At 37.5% G+C, this 13,193-nt stretch overlaps 1 protein-coding gene across 9 annotated transcripts in view; it reads left to right on the forward strand.

Annotated features, from left to right (window-relative positions):
- Positions 1-13,193, forward strand: part of Dach2 (dachshund family transcription factor 2) — a 565,808-nt gene that overhangs the window by 456,624 nt on the left and 95,991 nt on the right. The gene's annotated exons all lie outside the window — the stretch shown is intronic.

Raw genomic sequence — 13,193 nt, forward strand, 5'->3', positions numbered from 1 at the left:
TAGAGATCAAATTCTGCCCTAGAACTAGTGGTAGTATAAGTTAACAGCAGCAATGAATAAGCTTTTTATATCCCCCTCCTCCTTTTTTTATTTTTTTATTTTTATTTATTTATTTATTTAACTTGAGTATTTCTTAGTTACATTTCAAGTGTTATTCCCTTTCCCGGTTTCTGGGCCAACATCCCCCTAATCCCTCCCCCTCCCCTTCTTTATGGGTGTTCCCCTCCCCATCCTCCCCCCCTTGCCACCCTCCCACCAACAATCACGTTCAATCTTAGCAAGACCCAGGGCTTCCCCTTACACTGATGATCTTACTAGGATATTCAATGCTACCTATGAGGTCAGAGTCCAGGGTCAGTCCATGTATAGTCTTTAGGTAGTGGCTTAGTCCCTGGAAGTTCTGGTTACTTGGCATTGTTGTTCATGTGGGGTCTCGAGCCCCTTCAAGCTCTTCCAGTTCTTACTCTGATTCCTTCAACAGGGGTCCTGTTCTCAGTTCAGTGGTTTGCTGCTGGCATTCACCTCTGTATTAGTTGTATTCTTGCTGTGTCTCTCAGGAGAGATCTACATGCGGTTCCTGTCTGCCTCCACTTCTTTGCTTCATCCACCTTGTCTAATTGGGTGGCTGTATATGTATGGGCCACATGTGGAGCAAGCTCTGAATGGGTGTTCCTTCTATGTCTGTTTTAATCTTTGTCTCTCTATTCCCTGCCAAGGGTATTCTTGTTCCCCTTTTAAAGAAGGAGTGAGGCATTCACATTTTGATCATCCTTCTTGACTTTCATTTGTTCTAGGCATCTAGGGTAATTCAAGCATTTTGGCTAATAGCCACTTATCAATGAGTGCATACCATGTGTGTTTCTGTGATTGGGTTACCTCACTCAGGATGATATTTTCCAGTTCCAACCATTTGCCTACGAATTTCATAAAGTCTTTGTTTTTGATAGCTGAGTAATATTCCATTGTGTAGATGTACCACATTTTCCGTATCCATTCCTCTGTTGAAGGGCATCTGTGTTCTTTCCAGCTTCTGGCTATTATAAATAAGGCTGCGATGAACATAGTGGAGCACGTGTCTTTTTTAAATGTTGGGGCATCTTTTGGGTATATGCCCAAGAGAGGTATTGCTGGATCCTCAGGCACCTCAATGTCCACTTTTCTGAGGAAACTCCAGACTGATTTCCAGAATGGTTGTACCAGTTTGCAATCCCACCAACAGTGGAGAAGTTTTCCTCTTTCTCCACATCCTTGCCAGCATTTGCTGTTCCCTGAGTTTTTGATCTTAGCCATTCTCACTGGTGTGAGGTGAAATCTCAGGGTTGTTTTAATTTACATTTCCCTTATGACTAAAGATGTTGAACATTTCTTTAGGTGTTTCCCAGCCATTCGGCATTCCACAGCTGTGAATTCTTTGTTTAGCTCTGAACCCCATTTTTTAATAGGGTTATTTGTCTCCCTGAGGTCTAACTTCTTGAGTTCTTTGTATATTTTGGATATAAGGCCTCTATCTGTTGTAGGATTGGTAAAGACCTTTTCCCAATCTGTTGGTTGCCGATTTGTCCTAACCACAGTGTCCTTTGCCTTACAGAAGCTTTGCAGTTTTATGAGATTCCATTTGTCCATTCTTGATCTTAGAGCATAAGCCATTGGTGTTGTGTTCAGGAAATTTTTTCCAGTGCCCATGTGTTCGAGATGCTGCCCTCGTTTTTCTTCAATTACTTTAAGTGTATCTGGTTTGATGTGGAGGTCCTTGATCCACTTGGACTTAAGCTTTGTAGAGGGTGATAAGCATGGATTGATCTGCATTCTTCTACATGTTGACCTCCAGTTGAACCAGGACCATTTGCTAAAAATGCTATCTTTTTTCCCTTGGATGGTTTTGGCTCCTTTGTCAAAAATCAAGTGCCTATAGGTATGTGGGTTCATTTCTGGGTCTTCAATTCTGTTCCATTGGTCTATCTGTCTGTCTCTGTACCAATACCATGCAGTTTTTATCACTATTGTTCTGTAATACTGCTTGAGTTCAGGGATAGTGATTCCTCCTGAAGTCCTTTTATTGTTTAGGATAGTTTTAGCTATCCTGGGTTTTTTGTTATTCCAGATGAATTTGGAAATTGTTCTGTCTAACTCTTTGAAGAATTGGATTGGTATTTTGATGGGGAGTGCACTGAATCTGTAGATCGCTTTTGGTAAAATGGCCATGTTTACTATATTAATCCTGCCAATCCATGAGCATGGGAGATCTTTCCATCTTCTGAGGTCTTCTTCAATTTCTTTCTTCAGCGTCTTGAAGTTCTTATTGTACCCATCTTTTACTTGCTTGGTTAAAGTCACACCGAGGTACTTTATATTATTTGGGTCTATTATGAAGGGTGTCGTTTCCCTAATTTCTTTCTCAGCTTGTTTCTCTTTTGTGTAGAGGAAGGCTAATGATTTATTTGAGATAATTTTATACCCAGCCACTTTGCTGAAGTTGTTTATCAGCTTTAGTAGTTCTCTGGTGGAACTTTTGGGATCACTTAAATATACTATCATATCATCTGCAAATAGTGATATTTTGACTTCTTCTTTTCTGATCTGTATCCCCTTGACCTCCTTTTGTTGTCTGATTGCTCTGGCTAGAACTTCAAGAACTATATTGAATAAGTAGGGAGAGAGTGGGCAACCTTGTCTAGTCCCTGATTTTAGTGGAATTGCTTCAGGTTTCTCTCCATTTAGTTTAATGTTAACAACTGGTTTGCTGTATATGGCTTTTACTATGTGCAGGTATGGGCCTTGAATTCCTATTCTTTCCAGGACTTTTATCATGAAGGGGTGTTGAATTTTGTCAAATGCTTTCTCAGCATCTAATGAAATGATCACGTGGTTTTGTTCTTTCAGTTTGTTTATATAATGGATCACGTTGATGGTTTTCCATATACTAAATCATCCCTGCATGCCTGGGATGAAGCCTACTTGATCATGGTGGATGATTATTTTGATATGCTCTTGGATTCGGTTTGCCAGAATTTTATTGAGTATTTTTGCATCGATATTCATAAGGGAAATTGGTCTGAAATTCTCTTTCTTTGTTGGGTCTTTGTGTGGTTTAGGTATAAGAGTAATTGTGGCTTCATAGAAGGAATTCGGTAGTGCTCCATCTGTTTCAATTTTGTGGAATAGTTTGGATAATACTGGTATGATGTCTTCTATGAAGGTCTGATAGAATTCTGCACTAAACCCGTCTGGACCTGGGCTCTTTTTGGTTGGGAAACCTTTAATGACTGCTTCTATTTCCTTAGGAGTTATGGGGTTGTTTAACTGGTTTATCTGTTCCTGATTTAACTTCAGTACCTGGTATCTGTCTAGGAAATTGTCCATTTCCTGTAGATTTTCAAGTTTTGTTGAATATAGGCTTTTATAATAAGATCTGATGATTTTTTGAATTTCCTCTGAATCTGTAGTTATGTCTCCCTTTTCATTTCTGATTTTGTTAATTTGGACACACTCTCTGTGTCCTCTTGTTAGTCTGGCTAAGGGTTTATCTATCTTGTTGATTTTCTCAAAGAACCAACTGTTGGTTCTGTTGATTCTTTCTATGGTCCTTTTTGTTTCTACTTGGTTGTTTTCAGCTCTGAGTATGTTATTTCCTGCCTTCTACCCCTTCTGGGTGTATTTGCTTCTTTTTGTTCTAGAGCTTTTAGGTGTGCTGTCAACCTGGTGACATATGCTCTTTCCTGTTTCTTTCTGCAGGCACTCAGTGCTATGAGTTTTCCTCTTAGCACAGCTTTCATTGTGTCCCATAAGTTTGGGTATGTTGTACCTTCATTGTCATTAAGTTCTAAAAAGTCTTTAATTTCATTCTCTATTTCTTCCTTGACCAGGTTATCGTTGAGCATTGTTCAACTTCCACGTATATGTGGGCGTTCTTCCCTTATTGTTATTGAAGACCAGCTTTAGGCCGTGGTGGTCTGATAGCACACATGGGATTATTTCTGTCTTTCTGTACCTGTTGAGACCCGTTTTTTGACCAATTATATGGTCAATTTTGGAGAAAGTACCATGAGGAGCTGAGAAGAAGGTATATCCTTTTGTTTTAGGATAGAATGTTCTATAAATATCTGTTAAGTCCATTTGGCTCATGACTTCTCATAGTCTGTTTACGTCTCTGTTCAATTTCTGTTTCCATGATCTGTCCATTGATGAGAGTGGGGTGTTGAAATCTCCTACTAGTATTTTGTGAGGTCCAATGTGTGTTTTGAGCTTTAGTAAGGTTTCTTTTATGTATATAGGTGCCCTTGTATTTGGGGCATAAATTTTTAGGATTGAGAGTTCATCTTGGTGGATTTTTCCTGTGATGAATATGAAGTGTCCTTCCTTATCTTTTTTGATGAATTTTAGTTGAAAATTGATTTTATTTGTTATTAGAATGGCTACTCCAGCTTGCTTCTTCTGACCATTTGCTTGGAAAGTTGTTTTCCAGCCTTTCACTCTGAGGTAGTGTCTGTCTTTGTCTCTGAGGTGTGTTTCCTGTAGGCAGCAGAATGCAGGGTCCTCGTTGCGTATCCAGTTTGTTAATCTATGTCTTTTTATTGGGGAGTTGAGTACACTGATGTTGAGAGATATTAAGGAATAATGATTATTGCTTCCTGTTATATTCATATTTGGATATGAGGTTATGTTTGTGTGCTTTACTTCTCTTTGTTTTGTTGCCAAGATGATTAGTTTCTTGCTTCTTCTAGGGTATAGCTTGCCTCCTTATGTTGGGCTTTACCATTTATTATCCTTTGTAGTGCTGGATTTGTAGAAAGATATTGTGTAAATTTGGTTTTGTCATGGAATATCTTGGTTTCTCCATCAATGTTGATTGAGAGTTTTGCTGGATACAGTAACCTGGGCTGGCATTTGTGTTCTCTTAGGGTCTGTATGACATCTGTCCAGGATCTTCTGGCCTTCATAGTCTCTGGCGAAAAGTCTGGTGTGATTCTGATAGGTCTGTCTTTATATGTTAGTAAGGGTCAAGTAACATATCCCCCTCCTTCTTACAGTAGTAAAATCTGTCAAGTTTCGAGCTGTTCTACTTCTATAGAACTCTGGTGACAACAGAGAAAGAACACATCGATCATGTTAAAAAATATCAGGACAAATACATGAATAAAATAACTACCATTCAGATAAACTTCCAAAAGATTTTAATTACCTAAGTATTGAAATATCCTTAAATCCTTCAGGAACTCATTCATAGATTAACATTTGCAAATGTTCTTACAATGTGAGTTGAATTCAAATTAAAGTGTGAAAAGGCAGGTTATATATTACATAATTCCATTAAATGTTTTAAAGAATCAATACAATAAATTACCAGAATGAAAGGGTCAAACTGTGGTAGACACCATTAAAACGTGGCGAATAACATGTGTACTTCCATAACTAAATGACAAAGATCTCTAATTCAAACACATTAGTACTATCTCAGTATTCCATAAAATGATTAATTTAAGCAAACAAAGTAATGTTTACAAAATTTAGTGTTAAACCCTGTAAAAACCAAATTTTCTAAATATAGAAGCTCTTTTGTATAAAATTTTACTGAACTACATAGACTTTAGGTTTTATAATTTTTGTGTGGGAATTTTTATTTTATTTACAGGATTTTAAAGATAAAGCTTATGAAATTAAAAAAAATAATAAGGTGGTAGTGATTTTTAAAATTCTACATTTTAAAATTATTCAAGTGAACTTCTTACAGGGTCAACTGGTTTGATCAGAAATTACTCCAAATTTTATATATAGTATCTACAAGAATTTGTTGGTTATGTACATACTTGCTTTTGCTACCATAATTAACTTACTACTTTAATATTCTTTTGATATCAATATATCTGTTGTAGGGAATGTGCCTTTTTAAAAAATTACATTATATTTGATAGTGCTGGCATTTTTTGCCGAATCTTTTTGATTTTTTTAAATTCTTACTTTAAGAAACAGAAGTGATTATCTTATAAATTATTGCTTTGAACTACAGATACCAAATCGTTTTGAATTTGTAAGGTAATCAGCTTATTACTAAAGGAATAGAGTGAAAGAAAAAAACTGAATCTTCTAAGTAGTTCTCCTTCTTTGCCTAAATAATCAACATAATTTCTAATTACTTAATATATTTCTTCTTTGATCATTTGTGACATACCTCTAAGTAAAAGGAACTAGTATGCTATTTTTCAGAGTGATGCTTTCTTTTTCTTTTTTTTCTTAACTTATTCAGTTTACCTCTCTTCACTCTCACCTCCCGGTCATCCTTTCCTTCAATCTTTCCCCTATTCTCTCCTTTCCTTCTCCTTTGAGCAGGTAGGGGTCTTTGGGTATCTCACCCTGATCCTGGCACTTTAAGTCTCTGTGAGGCTAGGCACTTCCTTTCCCACTGAGGTTATACAAGGCAGCCTAGCTAAAAGAACATATCCCACAGACAGGCAACAGGTTTTGGGATAGCTCCAACTCCAGTTGTTCCAGGCCTACATGAAGACCAAACTGTGCATCTGCTACATATGTGTGGGACAACCTAGGTGCAGTCCTTGCATGCTCTTTGGTTGGTGGTTCAGACTCAGTCCCAAGGGTCCAGGTTGATTATCCTGGTCTTCCTGTGTAGTTCTATCTCCTTCGGGGCATGAAATCCTCCTATTCTTCCATAAGAGTCTCCAAGTTCCATCCACATGTGACTGTGGGGTGTCTGTGTCTTTCTGAGTCAACTGCTTGGTGGATCTTCTCAGAAGACAGCCATGCCAGACTCCTGTCTGCAAGCATAGCAGCATATCATTGATAGTGTTAGGGATTGGTGCTTGCCCAAGTTGGGGCGTGTTATCAGTTGGCCATTCCCTCAGTCTCTACTTCAATCCGCTAGTTCCTGCCTTTCTTGTGGACAGAATAAATTTTGGGTTGAAAGTTTTGTGGGTGGGTTGGTGTCTCTATCGTTCCACTGGGTTCCTGCCTGGCTACAGGAGGTGGCCTCCTCTGGTTCCATATGTCCAATGTCATGAGCCACAGGTAAAATCACCCCCATTGCCACTTGGGCACTTCCCTTATCCCTGGTCCCTGCATCCTGGAGATACCACCCCTCCACCTCCTTACTCCATCAGTTGCAGATTTCCATTCATTTTCTTGGCCATCTAGCCATCTCTTTTATCCTTCCTCACACTTGATCCTGGACACTCAAAATTCCCTCCCCACCCTGTGCCTCCCAGTTTCCTCCATCTGCCTTTTTATGCCTATTTTATTCCCCCTTCTAAGTGGGATTCAAACATCCTCCCTTTTGCCTTCCTTCTGTTTTAACTTTTTTGGGTCTGTGGAGTATATCATGGTTATCCTGCATTTTATGGCTAATATCCACTTATAAGTAAGTACCATCCATTTGCCTGCAAAATTCATGACGCCATTGTTTTATAGCTGAATAGTATTTCAATATGTAGACGTAGTACATTTTCTTTATCCATTCCTCAGGTGAGGGACATGGTAATTGTTGCTAGTTCCTGGCTATTACAAATAAATCTGTAGTAAGCATAGTTGAGCAAGTGTCCCTGTGGTATAGTGGAACATCTTTTGTGTATATACCCAGGAGTGGTATAGCTTGGTATTGAGGTAGGACTATTACAAGTTTTCTGAGAAACTGCCAAACTGATTTCCATCTTTTTTATTTTTACATGTTGGAATTGCAGGTGTGGCTAAAGATAATTTTACCAATTGCAGAAAAATAAGAACTTGATTATGTGCTAATATGCTGATTTCATAAATTCTTCTTTGCTGCCTTGAATCTGGACAACCATGCAATGCTTTAAAGGAGCTACGGCTGTTTTTGATGGGTTGTGAATGAAACACATGAAGAGGAAGAGGGCTGTAAAAGTCATAAATGGCACATAAAATGAAGTCATCAATGAGTAAAAATTATTGAAGTTTTAGATTTCCAATTTTCTTTTTAAATGCCCTTATTGATTTGTTGCAAATACTGTTAACCCTGTATTTGGCAATTGGTGAGGACATTATCACTTGCATTCTCATTTGTAATAAAACAGATTAACTTGCTGTGAAATTTTAAGTAGACTGAGACACAACAGTAGCCACCTAATGAACCAGAGCACATTGCAGTTAAGTATCTAAATAAATGCATACTGATTACAGGGCTGAAAAATGGTTGTGTTTACTTGCAAAGAAGAAATTGTTCACAGAACTATCATTATTTGGGGGAAATTAAACTTCTAGTTCCATAAAGAGTGTTTTTTGAAACACTCCTAACTGTAGATTGATCTATGACATTGAATTTCTCCAAAATAATTTGAATTAAAAATTTAAAAAAAGCAAACCAAACCAAGAAAACAAAAAAAGCCCTGTAACTTTCAGAATACCTTAGGAATTTTAATTATTTTGGTCTTTAACAAATTCATATATTTGTATAATGCATTCTTATTTCTCTCAGACTATCCCTTCTGATCCGTGTCCCGTGTTGATAAGCCCCATCCTGCCTAAATGTCCCTTTCAGATTTTTATTATGTTTATGAGCCATTGAATTGTCACAGAACCACCTATATGTCCAAGAATTTAGAACTATCCCATGGAGCATAGTGGGGCATGTTTGAATAGTGAATACTTTGGTCAGTTAGTCATGGGCACTTACAAGCATAGCAATACTGCAGCAGTACCATCATGGGTCTGATGGTTAAAGTAAGTTCAAGGGCATGACACAAAGTTTGACTTGTTACAATGTGAAAGGGTAAATGAAAGACTGATAGCATAGTACAGCTTTCATGATGTCAGTATCCACCATGGAGTGGGGTATTGCAATGCTGGGGCAATGCAACTGTTTGAAGGTCACCTACATTTCTGTGAGTAATCCCTCCCCCACCCTCTATAAGATAGCCCCCAAATCTTATTTGTTTAGTACACTGTACTTTGGTGGAATTCTCCTTTGTTTTTTTTTTCACATGCACCTTATCTTTAGTGAATGGTGAATGCATGTCTGTATATTATTGGGAAAAGTTAAAGTAACAAATTGTTACCATGTATGGAATATGGCATAAATAAAAATGGACTTGGAAGGAATGATTTTATGTCCCTTGCGTGGATGGCAAAACATACAATTGAGGCTCTAGTGTTTGAGGTAGATGTAGTTTTGAGGCAATCATAGCATGATATCCATATACAGTATATGATAGTGCAGCTTCTCACCACTGTGGTAATTTCATGGATCTTGGTCTGGGCCTTAATATGTATAGGGTCATCATGAGGTGGAATATCTCAGGTGGAATACCATCTTCTTCCATGTGATATGGTGTGGAATTCCTACTTGATGACTGGGGTGTACTATGTGAATATGAGTGTATCCTGAAAATAGTTGAATTAGAGAATGTACCATTCAAGTCTCTGAAGATAGCTCAAATGAGAAGAGATTGTCAGAAAGTCATCACAGAAGTTGCATGGCTGCTGTAATACATAATGAGTCTTTCAATATTGAGTCAGTGTTGACTGCCCAGTTGAAACGTGCTTGTATTTCAAAAGAATTACAGAGCAGGGATGAAGCTAGCACCCTCCACTTATTCTCTGATTCAGCAGGTAAATTGGATAACAGAGCAAATAAGATTGGGGAATTGGCTTGCCATTTATTATACCTAATGATTCTAAAGGGAAAGGGAATTCAAATTACCTCAATGATAATGATACGGTGCTGCGCTCCCCAAACTTGGAAACTTGCAAGAGACAGAAAGGAAAGGGAAAAAAACTGAGGTGGGAGTGATAGAAAATACTGCTCAAAGTGAATCTTTCCTCTGATACAAAGGAAAGAAAAAAGTCTCAGGATACAGACCCATGCACTTTCACAAGATAAAATTGATACAGGTAATGGATCAAATATTTTAGTTTTGTCTCATTTTTTCTTATTATTTAATTTAGTAGTCCTTTAGTTGTTGACATCTGAGATCATTATGCTTTCCAAGTAAGGGTGAGCAGATCTCAGAATCAACACATTTTAAACAATTAAAGAAGAAACAACCAAAATGGAAAAGAAGTTTCAACAACAGTCATCTAGTTAGGATTTGTGTCTTGAATATACAAACAAACTAAAAATATAAATATTAAGGAAACAAAAACAAAAACCAAAGTAAAAATGAAGTGAGTTACAGAACATAAGAGTTCTTAGAAGTACAAGTGACAGGAAAACACCTAAAAATGTTCAGTATCATTAGCCAAGATAAGTGTATATTAAAACTATATGTAGATCCCATCTCATGCCAGAGAATGACCATTATTAAGTATACAAATAACAACAACTACTGTGGATGATAAGAAAGGAGAACCCTGGGGCTGGGGATTTAGCTCAGTGGTAGAGCGCTTACCTAGGAAGCACAAGGCCCTGGGTTCGGTCCCCAGCTCCGAAAAAAAAGAACAAAAAAATGTAAGAAAGGAGAACCCTTACATACTGCTAATGAGAATAAAAAATAACTCAGCCACTCTGGAAATCATCTAGAAGTCTCTCTGAAAAACTTAAAGTAGATCTACCATATTATCCAGGTATTCCACTCCTGGGCATATATTCAGAAGACTCAATACCCTACCCCAGAGACACCTGCTCATCTAATCCAATGCTAATCTTTTTATAATAGCTTGGAAATGTCTTCAGCCTAGATGTTCATCAATAAGTGAACAGATAAGAAAAATGTGGTATATATACAGAGTGGAATTATTCCCCCACAAACAAAAATCAATCAAGAAATTTAAGAGGTAAATGGATGGAACTTGAAAGAACATTTTTAACGAATGAGATAACACATTACCATAAAGGCAACTATCTCATGTTCTCTCTCATATCTGGGTTCTAACTTCACTATTTCCTATGTATAAATTGGGGTAAATGGATGCCAGGAAACTAGAATGGAATTATTGGAGAGAGATATATCAAGGGAGGAGGGGTAGTAGATCATTAGATTTCTAATGATTTCTATTGTTTCACTCCTTAAATCAGGCTTTCCAAATTTGTTAACTGTTTCACATATTAGAGCAAATAGAAATTAGGAAGATAAATTATTAAAGTACAAGTTTTCTTATCAAATGCTAATTTTAAGTATGTTGGGCACAATGCTTTTTAAAGTATCATATATTTTGTTACTATTTATATTATTGTGTGGATGGTCCTCCAATCGTCCTTTATTCATTATGAGTCGTATTATTTTACAAGGTAGTATAAATATTAATATCAGTGTCAGTTGTCCTGCTTTTCCCAAATTAACAATATCAATCACTAAGAACAATACACTTCTATTATAGCAGGATATAAGGGAAGTGTGTCTGTGTATACCTCTGTGTGTGGTTCCTTGTATAACTACACAATAATGTTGATCTGTCAGTTATAATGTTCCCAGCAACTAATGTGTATTCTTCTTGTCCATTCACTTATAATTCTGTTGACAGATATAATTAATTAAATTAAATTAAATATTTTTACCAAATTATATTACAATAAACCAGAAATGGTCTCATATTTGGAATTACTACTGTTATTAAATTTATTTTTTATTTTTGTGTATGGATGTTTTGCCTGCATGAATGTCTATGTATAATGTGTGTATCTGCTGTTCATGGAGGCCCTCATAAGGTGTCAGACTCCCTAGGTCTGGAGTTATAGATGGTGATGTATTGCAATTTGGGTGCTGGTAATTTTGCTTACATCCTCTGAAGAAGCAGCTTGTGATCATATGTATAAAGCCATCACTCCATCCTCATGTATGATTAAATTATTTTCTGAGATATATTTTGTGTGCATAGGTGTGTGTTCATGAATACTTACTATGAGGAATATATATATATATATATATATGTATATATATATATATATATATATATATATATATAAAATGAGATAACCAATCAGGTGTGATTCTTTTGACTTGTAAACTTCTGGTCTTGAAATGATTTGTGGTTTAAAGCCTCTACATAGATCTTATGAACTTTCTCAAACATCCCTCCAAACTACAAAAAGCGTGTTTTTCTAAATTTTTCGGAGGGTGGGGAGTCGGGAGAGAGTGGATGGGTGGGTAGGGGAGTACCCTTATGGAGGCAGGAGGTAGGAAGATGAGATAGGGGGATTCCGGAGGGGAAACTGGGAGGAGTGATAACATTTGAAATATAGATAAAGAAAATATCCAATATAAATGAAAAAATAACTTAAAAACATACTGTCTATTTACAATAACCTATTTTTATTTATTTTTTTTATTAACTTGAGTATTTCTTATATACATTTCAAGTGTTATTCCCTTTCCCAGTTTCCGGGCAAACATCCCCCTCCCTTTCCTTATGGGTGTTCCCCTCCCAACCCTCCCCCCATTGCCGCCCTCCCCCCATAGTCTAGTTCACTGGGGGTTCAGTCTTAGCAGGACCCAGGGCTTCCCCTTCCACTGGTGCTCTTACTAGGATATTCATTGCTACCTATGGGGTCAGAGTCCAGGGTCAGTCCATGTATAGTCTTTAGGTAGTGGCTTAGTCCCTGGAAGCTCTGGTTGCTTGACATTGTTGTACTTTTGGGGTCTCGAGCCCCTTCAAGCTCTTCCAGTTCTTTCTCTGATTCCTTCAACGGGGGCCTATTCTCAGTTCAGTGGTTTGCTGCTGGCATTCGCCTCTGTATTTGCTGTATTCTGGCTGTGTCTCTCAGGAGCGATCTACATCCGGTTCCTGTAGGCCTGCACTTCTTTGCTTCGTCCATCTTCTCTAATTGGGTGGCTGTATATGTATGGGTCATATGTGGGGCAGGCTCTGAATGGGTGTTCCTTCAGTCTCTGTTTTAATCTTTGCCTCTCCCTTCCCTGCCAAGGGTATTCTTTTTCCTCATTTAAAGAAGGAGTGAAGCATTCACATTTTGATCATCCGTCTTGAGTTTCGTTTGTTCTAGGGATCTAGGGTAATTCAAGCATTTGGGCTAATAGCCACTTATCAATGAGTGCATACCATGTATGTCTTTCTGTGATTGGGTTAGCTCACTCAGGATGATATTTTCCAGTTCCAACCATTTGCCTACGAATTTCATAAACTCGTTGTTTTTGATAGCTGAGTAATATTCCATTGTGTAGATGTACCACATTTTCTGAATCCATTTCTCTGTTGAAGGGCATCTGGGTTCTTTCCAGTTTCTGGCTATTATAAATAAGGCTGCGATGAACATAGTGGAACACGTGTCTCTTTTG

The sequence above is a fragment of the Rattus norvegicus genome, chromosome X, assembly GCF_036323735.1.
Source record: "Rattus norvegicus strain BN/NHsdMcwi chromosome X, GRCr8, whole genome shotgun sequence".
NCBI lineage: Eukaryota > Metazoa > Chordata > Mammalia > Rodentia > Muridae > Rattus > Rattus norvegicus.